At 39.3% G+C, this 12,186-nt stretch overlaps 1 long non-coding RNA gene across 1 annotated transcript in view; it reads right to left on the bottom strand.

The window, feature by feature from the left end:
- The window catches only part of LOC149120933 (uncharacterized), a 32,662-nt gene that overhangs the window by 2,921 nt on the left and 17,555 nt on the right, over nucleotides 1-12,186 (bottom strand). Inside the window, exon 2 of the long non-coding RNA XR_016225000.1 lies at nucleotides 425-560. This is a non-coding gene — a long non-coding RNA (uncharacterized LOC149120933). The remainder of the gene's footprint in view (nucleotides 1-424; nucleotides 561-12,186) is intronic.

The following is a 12,186-nucleotide window of genomic DNA, read 5'->3' as shown; positions in this document are numbered from 1 at the left end:
GGAAGAGGCTCCTGGTTCCTGCCTTCCAGTCAGCACAGCTGCAGCCATGGAGGCCAACTGTGGAGTGAACCAGTGAATGGAAGACCACTCTCTCTGCCTCTCCTTCTCTCTCTGTGTAATTCTGACTTTCAAATAATATAAATAAATCTTTAAAAAATTCTTTTGGCAAATAGATGAAGCTATTTGTTATACATTTCAAATAAATAGCAAACATACTAGAAAAATATATTGAATAAAATTTAAGCAACTCATAGCTATACACAGAAATTTCTCACCATAACAACATAGCAACCACTAAATTTCCAAATTCAATTTTCCACAACTTAGAATCTTTAACTCCAGAAGGAGTACAAAATTGACAGAACAGTGGCCTATGTATCAGGATACCTAATGCTAATACAGAATTATCCCTGCCACAACTTACCTATGTGACCTTGAACAATTCACTTTACTTCTCTGGGCTTGGCATTTAGCATCCTCATGTGATAAAGGAGGCTTGGATAAGATCAGTTGTACTCTATCTTGAGACTTCAATGATCTCTCAGTTTCCAAACAGGCACCTTAAGGGAAAGTAAACCTTTAGATCAAAGCTTACATTTTTAAATCTAAATATATTTTAAACTCTTTCTACAACTAGTACAAAACAACACATTCAAATGTGTACCATGCCACTTTTCAATATTTGGGAATAATTAATGCATCATTTTAGAGCATTGTCTTGAGGCCAGTGCTGTGGTGTAGCTAGTAAAGCCACTGCATGCAGTGGGGGCATCCCATATGGAGGCCGGTTCAAGTCCAGGCTGCTCCATTTTCCATTCAGCTGTCTGCTATAGCCTGGGAGAGCAGTAGGAAGTTGGCCCAAGTCCTTGGGCCCCTGAATCTGCATGGGAGACCCTGAAGAGGTCCTGGCTCCTGGTTTCAGATTGGCATATCTCTGACCTTTTAGGTCATCTGGGGAGTGAAAAAGCAGATGGAGGAACTCTCTCTCTTCCTCTTGTTCACTATCTGTGTAACTCGGACTTCCAAATAAATAAATAAATAAATCTTTTAAAAAATCAAAAGAATATTGTCTGGCACACAGTGAACCACTAAGTACAAGATATTATTAGTAATATTAGATTGAAATATTGAAATAAACTAGGCAATAAGCCTTAAGATGCAAATTAATACCAAGAAATATAATCTCAAATTTCTGTGTTCAACAAGGTAGTCTCTTTTCACTACTAACTTTATACTAAATAAGATATTTTGATATTTTGTTAAGAGTAAATTTATCGGGGGCCAGCGCCGTGGCTCACTTGGTTAATTCTCCACCTGTGGTGCTGGTATCCCTTATGGGCAAAGTGTTCTAGTCCTGGTTGCTCCTCTTTCAGTCCAGCTTTCTGCTATGGCCCGGGAAGGCAGTAGAGGATGGCCCAAGTGCTTGGGCCCTGCACCCGGATGGGAGACCAGGAGAAAGCACCTGACTCCTGGCTTTGGATGGGCACAGCTCCAACTGTGGCAGCCATCTGGGGACTGAACCAATGGAAGGAAGGCCTTTCTGATTTCTCACTGTATATAACTCTACCTGTCAAATAAAAAAAATTATTAGTTTTTCATAAAAACTGCAGTATTGAAAAAGTTCTAAAATCCCTCTAATTCTAAATGTCTGTGACTGCTAACTCATTAGCACATATTGCATTCTTTACATCTGGGTAATCATGACAATTCACTTTTAAATGATTAACAGATCTGCTGTTATATATAAATACATGCTTTTCCGAAAATCATACAATAAGCAGGCTACATACTTTACTTCAAGTAGAACTGCCATATCCAGTCCTACAATTGTAAATAAGACAGTTTCAATTGTTCAGCATTATCAATTATAAATTCCAATCGTGTAGCAATACTCATAAGAATTTAGGGGGCTGATGCTGTGGAGTAGCAAGTAGAGCTGTGGCTTGCAGTGCTGACATTCCAATTGGGTGCCAGTTCAAGTCCTGGCTACTCAAATTACTATCCATCTTTTTAGGCAAGTAAGACTTACTATCCAGCAGTAGAGGATGGCCCAGGCCCTTGGGCTCCTGCACCTGCATAGGAGACCCAAAAGAAGCTGCTGGCTCCTGGCTTTGGATTGGCAGAGCTCCAGCCATTGTGGCCAAATGGGGAGTGAACCAGCGGTTGGAAGACTGCTCTCTCTCTCTCTCTCTCCTTCTCTGTGTAACTCTGATTTTCAAGTAAAATAAATGAATTTTTTTAAAAAAAGGATGAAATAAAAAGGAAGATGAAGATTACAAAATTGTTTAATTTTTTTAATAAATATAAATTTCCAAAGTACAGCTTTTGGATTACAGTGGCTTCCCCTCCCCCAAAACATCCCTCCCACCCATAATCCTCCTATTTCCTGCTTCCTCTCCCATCCCAGAAGATTACAAAATTGTATGAAGGACATTTGTACAGTAAACAAATATACTGATTTCCAATGCAATATTTGAATACTTGAAGCAGGAACGCTAAGTACTTCTTTGCCAAAATAACATGTTTTCTCCAGTGTAAAACCCATTTGCCATCCCAATACAAAAAGGGATTTGGGGCAAGAAGGAAAAAAGAAGTCCACACATGCAGAAATTTTAAGCAAAACAAAATAGAGAATGTATTTAGTTTCATGTAAATCACATGAGAATTAATAGTATTCTACCAATTTGCAACAAATATTTTTAACTTTAATGAATGAATGAATTTTCAGTTACATAGCAGGAAACTTCTACCCTCTCCCATAAAACTGAAAGAGAAACTTTTTAAAAGTAAAAACTGATGAAAGAATTCTGCAATACATGTTAATGTTAAGTAGCCCAGCAGAGTTTATTTAGAAATACAAACACACACACAGAAAATAAATACATTAAAATCTTACTGAATAGGTCAGTAATAGTTCAGGATCCAATATGTGTGCAAAAGATTCTGGATTTCCCAGTCACTTTGTATAGGAAATGATGTGCTTTGCTATGTAGCATGTAACTTTAGATTCCTGAACACCTCCACTTTGCTTCTTACCCTGAATCCCAGCAAATGCAGGAACACAGCTGTTGAGTCATTCATTTTCTGGATTTGAGAATATCAAAGAATTAATGAGTAGAGAAAGTTGTACAGCAGAGACCAAGAATGTCCAAGGGAGGTCACGTAAATCAATTGAACAAGTCAAACTACTATGAATGTATACTGAATGCTCTGTTTTTAATATGTCTTACTTACCTAAAAAGACATGAGGGCTATTGCTCTCTCTCTTAATACAACTAAGGAGAAGATATCACCAATGCTCAAGAAAAATGAATACACAGCAGAGCTAATACAAAATCCCCAAATTCCAAAATAGAAAAACTGGATATGCACTCCTTACACACACCCTGAAGTGGCAATGAAGTAGAACAAATCTAAAATTAGAAAAAAATCTTTTTTTAAAAGATTTATTTATTTATTTGAAAGTCAGAGTTGCACAGAGAGAGGCAGAGAAGAGAGAGGGGTCTTCCATCCACTGGTTCTCTCCCCAGTTGGCTGCAATGGCCAGAGTTGTGCCAATCCAAAGCCAGGAGCAAGGAGCTTCTTCCAGGTCTCCCACATGGGTGCAGGGGCCCAGGACTTGGGCCATCTTCTACTGCTTTCCCAGGCTATAGCAGAGATCTGGATCCATATGAGCTGCCAGCACTGCAAGTGGTGGCTCTACCCACTATGCCACACCACTGGCCCCGAAAATTCTTGTCAAATTAAGAACATTTAACCTTTGTTTTAGAGTGCATTATTAAAATATCTAAACTGGGGGAATACATAATTTCTTTCTTTAGAAATCAGAAGAGAAAAAGAACACTTCAAGCCTACTGTGACACCACACAGAAGGAATGGAGAATCATGATCTCAATTAGCCTAGGGACAGAATAAAAGGGAGGGAAATAGGAACAACAGAATTAAGATGAATAAGCTTTGACAGCTGAGGGAATCTGAATGTAAAGAAAAGGCATCCAGTTAACTGAAACAATAGAGATAAGTCTGAGAGGAAAAAACATTGTTAAGTCATATTAATGGGGCCAGAGCTGTGACTTAGTAAAGTAAAAAAAAAAAATCTAAAATTTGTTTTTAAATTATATAATTAAAAAAGATAAAAAAGATGTTCAATCTTAAGTCTCTACAGCATAAGATATACATCAATTTTCCCAGGTTCTATTTGCATTTATTAACAAAGTTTCATGGGTGTAATCACTAAAGTGGCTCCAATAAGTCTTTTTATAAAAATTATTTTTTATTTTGACAGGCAGAGTGGACAGTGAGAGAGACAGAGAGAAAGGTCTTCCTTTTTCTGTTGGTTTACCCCCTAGTGACCGCTGCGGCCAGTGTGCTGCAGCTGGCACATGGCGCTGATCCAAAGCCAGGAGCCAAGTGCTTCCTCCTGGTCTCCCATGCAGGTACGGGGCCCAAGCACTTTGGCCATCCTCCATTGCACTCCTGGGCCATAGCAGAGAGCTGGACTGGAAGTGGAGCAACTGGGACAGAATCTGGCTCTCCCAGCAGGACTAGAACTTGGTGTGCCTGCACCGCAGGTGGAGGATTAGCTTATTGAGCCATGGAGCCTGCCTCCACTAAGTCTTAACCTGGGATGCAACTAAATTTAACAAGGATACTCAATAGGAATTTTAGAAGAATTCCAAAATATGTATCAGAATAAAAATAAATACTTTACTTGGTACATCTCATTTTAACTATACTATTGTCTAAATTTCCAAATATCAGATGTACTAAAAAAATCCCCAAAGCAGCAGAGTTGGTCCGACATGATGAGGAATAAAATAAAGAAAATGAGAATTTGCAGATCCCAGATTAAAATAACCAAGAAGGCCCAATAAAAGAAAACTCAATGTCTTCATACACTAACATTTATTACCTCAGATTTATTTAACAAAAAGGTGATTATTCCAGCTACATCCCATTAGGTAGCCCAATTTTACCTGCTAAATCCATTTAAAAAAAGCACCTCATGATATATTACTAAAATCATATTGCTATATGCCATCCACCATGTCCACTGTACCTTATACCTAATGTTAACAGATCTGATGAAAATCAGTAGATAAATGATGTGTCTTAACCACGTGTGGGAAATGTCTTTTGTTCAACGTTTTTCCAAAAACCCCTCAGTCTCAGTTTGCCTTCACATTGAAAAGACACTTCTGAGGTTTACTAATCAGTCCAGCTTCTTCGGGCCTCCCTCCAATGAAAGGGGCTAAAATCCATCAAAATAAACTCTAGGCACTGTCCTTGTGCTCCCAGTGACTTTTTCACTCTAGGGGCTCACAAACCTTCTAAATTCTTTAGATCACCTGTGATGTCCATTAGTTCTCAAAGACTATGATGCAAGTAATTTCCCCTCTTGGAACCTTGTTATTAACTGTGCTGTATGAGAAATGAAGTCTCCTACACACCTTGTGCTTACGATTCTCCAAACCATGTTGCCTGCTAGGACTTTGGCCATGAATATAGGACAGCAATACCTGAACATGATTACTGAGATCTCCTTAATAAAGGATAGACTGGGGCCAGCACTGTGGTGCAGTGGTGTAATCCTTTACCTGCAGTGCTGGCACCCCATATGAGCACCAGTTCTAGTCCCCATTTCTCCTTTTCCCATCCAGCTCTCTGCAATAGCCTGGGAAAGCAGTAGAAGCTGTTCCAAGTGCTTTGGTCCCTGCCAAAATGTGGGAGACCTGGAAGCTCCTAGCTCAGATTGGCCCAGCTGCAGACATTGCAGTCATTAGGGGAGTAAATGAGCATATGGAAGACCTTTCTCTCTGTCTCTTCCTCTCACTGTCTGTAAGTACACCTGTCAAATACGTAAATAAATTCTATATATATATATATATTTACATTTATTTATATATATTTATGTATATAAATATATTCATATATAAAATATATTATGCTTTATCATATATTATATAATATATAATAATTATAAACAGATAATATTATATAATTTATTATAACTATTATATATATCATATATATATATTATTGAGATGACTTCAATAGCCAGAATGTGGCCAGGTTGAAGCCAGGAGCTCCTCCTCCAATGTGTGTGGCAGCAACCCAGGCACTTGGACCATCTTTCACTGGTTTTTCAATCCATTGGTATGGAGCTGGATCAGAAATAATTATATATTTATATATAAATAAATTCATATATAATATTTATATATAATTATATATTATATATTTATGATAATTATATGTAATTCTATATTATGTATAGAAATATATAATATATATTATAATATATAAATATATATATGATGGATCAAAATGCGGCATTCTCCATTTGGCAGAAGAGACAGGCTCCAATATCTACTGTCTATGTCAGTATGTCAGTATAATGCAGGAGGTAACCCCTCTACCAAATAAGAAAAGCTATTTCAGTTCAGCTGGACATCATTCTGCTGACTGTTGACCTTATTACTGTTAGTCTGGATGCTTTCATTGGTTGCAATCCAGAGACCCAATTTTCCCATAGATATAAACATCAGCAAACATGAAAATTTGGTAAGAAAAGCTTAAACTGAGAGTTATGATTAATAACTATTTTAACAAAATTTCTCAGAACCCATCTAATCCAAACCTTGGACAATTGGGAGCTGTTGTACTTGGCCCACCCATAATTGAAATGGATTCTAAATCCTTCAACTGCAAGGAGAGTATCATAGACATTAATGCTCCAAACGGATCCAGTTCCCTGCTAATGTGTCTGGAAAAGCAGCACAGGGTGACTCAAATATTGGGGCTCCTGCACCCATGTGAGAGACCTGGAAGAAGCCCCTGGCTCCTGATATCAGTCTGGCCTAGCCACAGTCACTGCAGCCATTTGAGGAGCGAACAAACCAGGAGGAAGATCCATCTCTCCCACTCTCTCTTTCTAGTGCTGCCTTTCAAATTCATAAATAGACCTTTAAGAAAGTCGATCACTTCAATAAATTTGTCATTGCTCAGTCATGATTACTTTTACTACCTTAAATTCTTTTTCAAAAGATTTATTTATTGGAAAGGCAGAAAGAGGAGCTGGTGGTTGTGGTGCAGTGGACAAAGTTGCTATCTGTTACATTGGCATCCTCTACGTGCACCAGTTCAAGTACCAGCTATTCCATTTCTGATCCAGCTCCTTACCAATGGACTGAAAAAGCAGGGAAAGTTGGCCCAAGTGGCTGGGATGCTGCCACGCACATCGGAGGAAAAGCTCCTGGCTTCAACCTGGCCACACTCTGGCTATTAAAGTCATCTCAAAAATGAATTAGGTGGTGGAAGATTTCTGTCTCTCCCTCTCTCTGTAACTCTTTCAAATAAGTAATTAAATATTTTAATATGATAAAAAATGGCAGAGAGACACAGAGACAAAGAGAGAAGGAAAGAGAAGCAGAGAGATCTCCCATCTGCTGGTTCACTTTCTATATGGCTACCACTGTGCAAGACCAGGTTTCAAGTCCCCATTGAGGTTACAGTTCTCCAAATTAGATGACAAGAAGGAAAGAATTTGAGCTATTATCCATTGCTTCCCAGGGATATTAACATGAAACTGATTTGGAAGTGGAGTACCCAAAACTCAGATTAGCACTGCAATATATGATGCGGGCATCTGTTGTGATGGTTAACAAATTGGAAAACCTAGAGGAAAAATCAACAGATTCCTGGACATACACAATATACCAAAATTGAGTCATGAAGACACATAGAAAAGCTAAACAAATCAAAAACCAAGACAGAGATTGGATGAGTAATAAAGACCCTCCCAACAAGGAAAAGCCCAGGATCAGACAGCCTCACTATTGAATTCTACAAGTCTTTTAAAGAACTAATGCTTCTCAAACTATTCAACACAATTGAAAGAGAGACAATCCTCTCAAACTCCTTCTATTAATCTGACAATGACTCATTCTATCATTTATTTATACATAATGTTGAGAAAATCAGAAGTATTTGTTAGGACTTCTGCTAAAATGCACTAGATTTATAATTTTTAAATACATCTTTCCTAGATGTAATGCAGTCCTTTGCTACTTTAGAGTATCAGAAATTTAAAATGTTGGACTGGTGCTGTGGTGGAGCAGGTTAACACCCTCGTCTGAAGCTCCAGCATCCCATATGGGGGCCGGTTCAATACTCAGCTGCTCCACTTCTGATCCTGCTCTCTGCTATGGACTGGGAAAGTAGTAGAAGATGGCCCAAGTCCTTGGGCCCCTGTACCGATCTGGGAGACCTGGAACTAGCTCCTGGCTCCTGGCATCGGATCAGCACAGCTATGGCAGTTGCAATCAATTAGGGAGTGAACATCAGATGGAAGACCTCCCTCTTTCTCTCTGGTTCTCCTCTCTGTCTGTAACTCGACTTGTAAATAAATAAATAAATAAATCTTTAAAACAATTAAGAAATTTAAAAAGGGAAAAGTTTTTAAAAAATGTATTTATTTATTGTGAGGCAGAGTGACAGATATAGAGAGGAAGAGAAAGAGAGGTCTGCTATCCACTGGTTCACCCCTAAATGGCCAGAATGGCTGGAGCTGGGCCGATCTGAAGCCAGGTGCCAGAAGCCAGGAGTCAGCAGCTTCCTCCAGGTCTCTCACATGGGTGCAGGGGCCCAAGCACTCAGGGCATATTCCACTGCATTCCTAGGCCATTAGCAAAGAGCTGGATTGGAAGTGCAGGAGCAGGGACTCAAACTGGTGCCCATGTGGGATGTTGGTGCTGCAGGTGGATGCTTAATCTACTATGCCACAGAGTGGGCCCAGGGAAAGGTTTTAGGAAGACATCTTTCATGTAGACTAGGCTGCAATATTGCAAGGTAAGGTTTAGCTTTTATTCCCACACATCAGTATTCATCTTTTAGCAACTATAAATACTGAATATCATACATATAGACATAAATATAGGTAACTGCAGATTTTGTTGTCATTCTTTCTAATTCTCTTTTAATGTCTGCTAATAGGCCATCTTATGGATTATTATATTGATGTTATCTGTACACAACCATCAGGCATTTCCACTGTTGAATGTGTTTATGTGTACAGGTAGTTTTGTTTGTGTGTACATGAATGCACATTAGATGGAGATAGCACTGACAGTAATAATGTGAGAAATCCTAATGCTGATTTCAAACTTTCTATCCTCCACAGAGATGGCTGTCATTGAAGTAGACCACAGGGCCCCTTTGCTGTTGTGGACTGAAATGTGCCTCCCTAAAACTCAAACACTGAAGTGCTCACCACCAACACAACTCTACCTGAAGAAAGTGCTTTTAAGCAGATCAAATGATAGATGTGTCTGTCACATCAGAGAAGGGCTTCTGGAAAAATCGAGCCTATTAGCACCTTGATCTGATATTTTCAAGCTCTACAACTCTGAGAAGTAAAATTCCATGATTTAAATCATATTCTCTGTGGTATTTTCTTAGCAAATTAATATATCCTCATTTCTGCTAGCATTTTCTGCTGTCATCTAGAAGGTCCTCGTGATTAACAGAGAAATATAGAAAGTAAAAACTATGATTTTAGATTACCAAGTACCTACTAACATAAAAAAGATATCCCAGAATCAACCTACTACCATCCTCCAGGACCCAGAAAAAAAAAAAAAAACAGGAATGAGTCAAGTTGTGGGGCAGTAGAAAAGTGAATAATGAAAGATCACAGCAGAAGTAAATAAGGAAGGGTTTGATGCTGTGGTGTAGTAGGTTAATGCCTTGTCCTGCTGTGCATGTATCCCATATGTTGTTGCTCGAAGACCAGGTTCTCCACTTCCAATCCAGCTCCCTACTAATGCACCTGGGAAATTGGTGGAAGATGGACCATGTTCTTGGGTGCTGGCACCCACATGAGAGACTTGGAAGAAGCATCTGGCCTTTCAAATAAAGAAATCTTAAAAAAAAATAGAAGCAGTGTTAGCACTGTTGGAAAAACAGACACATAGTTCAATGGAAAAAATAGGCAGCTGAAATAAACTGACTTTTCTACAGCCAACCCCTATTTAATAAAGGAAAGAAAACAAACAGGAGAAAGAAGAATCCCCTTAGCAAATGGTTTAAAGGAAAGTGATTATCCATATGTAGAATCCTGAAAAGATACCCCAACACCTCATACACTATGTAAAAGCAACTCAAGGTTAATTAAAAGTCTAAATATAAAACCAAAACCTTGAGAGCTTGTTTTGAGGTTCTAGCAGGGGAGCGCAGCTACTCGTATACCCTTGACTGAAGACCGGTCCTCCTCTAGCGGGGAAGGTCGTCCTCTTCGACCCAGCACGCAGCTTCAGGAGGGACGCACATGGAGTGGTGAGGGAGGAAGGGGACACCCGCCTAGCCAGCCAGATCAGCCGAATCAACCCTGGCGATCAATGGGGTGACAGATGTCGCAGCCAGATCGCCCTCACATCCTGAGTTCATGCCGGAGCTGAGGGAAGGAAGCAATGCCGTCGGATCTGGCCGCTCTGCGGGAGTCTGAGGAACAACTCACACCAGGTGGCCGCCGTTCCGTCGTCATGGGTAAAGGAGACCCCAACAAGCCAAGGGGCAAAATGTCCTCCTATGCCTTCTTCATGCAGACGTGCCGGGAAGAGCACAAGAAGAAACACCCTGACTCTTCGGTCAATTTCGCAGAATTCTCTAAGAAATGCTCGGAGAGATGGAAGACCATGTCTGCAAAGGAAAAGTCCAAGTTTGAAGATATGGCAAAAAGTGAAAAAGCTCGTTATGACAGGGAGATGAAAAATTACGTTCCTCCCAAGGGTGATAAGAAGGGAAAGAAAAAGGATCCCAATGCTCCTAAAAGACCACCATCTGCCTTCTTTCTCTTTTGCTCTGAACATCGCCCAAAGATCAAAAGTGAACACCCTGGCCTGTCCATTGGGGACACTGCAAAAAAATTGGGTGAGATGCGGTCTGAACACTCAGCCAAAGATAAACAACCATATGAACAGAAAGCAGCTAAGCTAAAGGAGAAATATGAAAAGGATATTGCTGCATACCGTGCCAAGGGCAAAAGTGAAGCGGGAAAGAAGGGCCCTGGTAGGCCCACAGGCTCAAACAAGAAGAATGAACCTGAAGATGTGGAGGAAGAAGAGGAAGAAGAAGAAGATGAAGATGATGAGGAAGAGGATGAAGATGAAGAATAAATGGCTATCCTGTAATGATGAGTGTGGAGTGTGCGTGTGTGCTCAGGCAGTTGTTTTGCTAAGAATGTGAACTCAAGTGCAGCTCAATATTAGCTTCAGTATAAAAAAAACTGTACAGATTTTTGTATAGCTGATAAGATTCTTTGTAGAGAAAATACTTTTTTTAAAAAATGCAGGTTGTAGCTTTTTGAGGGGCTACTACATACAGTTAGATTTTAAAGCTTCTGATGTTGAATGTTCCTAAATATTTAATGGTTTCTTTAATTTCTTGACTTGTGTATGGTAGCGCAGCAAAGTTGTAGGAATTAGTATCATTTGTAAATTTGGATTTTTTGTTAGGATGTTGCATTCTGTGTTGTTTTTTTAAAAAAAATTTTGTAATAAAATTATGTATGTTAAAAAAAAACCCAAAACCTAAGTAAACATATGAGAAACTGTAAAACATTAGCAGAGACAACAGTTTGCATAAGATTCCAAAAGCACAAGTAACAAAAATAAAATATACAAATTTGAGCATATCAAATTAAGATACATCTTCACAACAAAGTAATCAACAGAGTGAAGATACAATGGACGGAATGGCAGGAAACATTGAAAACTCTGACTATGACAAAAGATTGATAGCCAGAACATACATATATAGAACTGGAAAAACTCCAAACAAGAAGCAAAATGTACACGTAAGAAATGGGCAATGATCAGAATAGATGTTTCTCAGAAGAAGAAATCTCAATGGTCAAGACATGGATGAACATGCCCAATATCACTAGCCATTAGGGAAATGTAAATCAAAACCAATAGCAGACTCCATCTGTGGGAGAAGACAATGCTTGGGTTTTCATTTGTGCAACAAGTGGGTTTAGAGGACCCTGTTCACCATTAGAGGGCAGAGTCTACATGGAAGTAAAGAATCCTTAATACTTTCCTAATGGGAGAAGAGGAAGCCTGAGACCTCGCAAGCGGGAAGTGGTCCAGAAACTGCTCAGGTGTGGGTGTAGGTGGCTGAGCAACA

Source organism: Oryctolagus cuniculus, chromosome 18 (assembly GCF_051225735.1).
Source record: "Oryctolagus cuniculus isolate XC-2025 breed Fujian yellow rabbit chromosome 18, ASM5122573v1, whole genome shotgun sequence".
Classification (NCBI taxonomy): Eukaryota; Metazoa; Chordata; class Mammalia; order Lagomorpha; family Leporidae; genus Oryctolagus; species Oryctolagus cuniculus.
The sequence above is the reverse complement of the archived record's forward strand: the minus strand, read 5'-3'. Positions and strand labels throughout refer to the sequence as shown.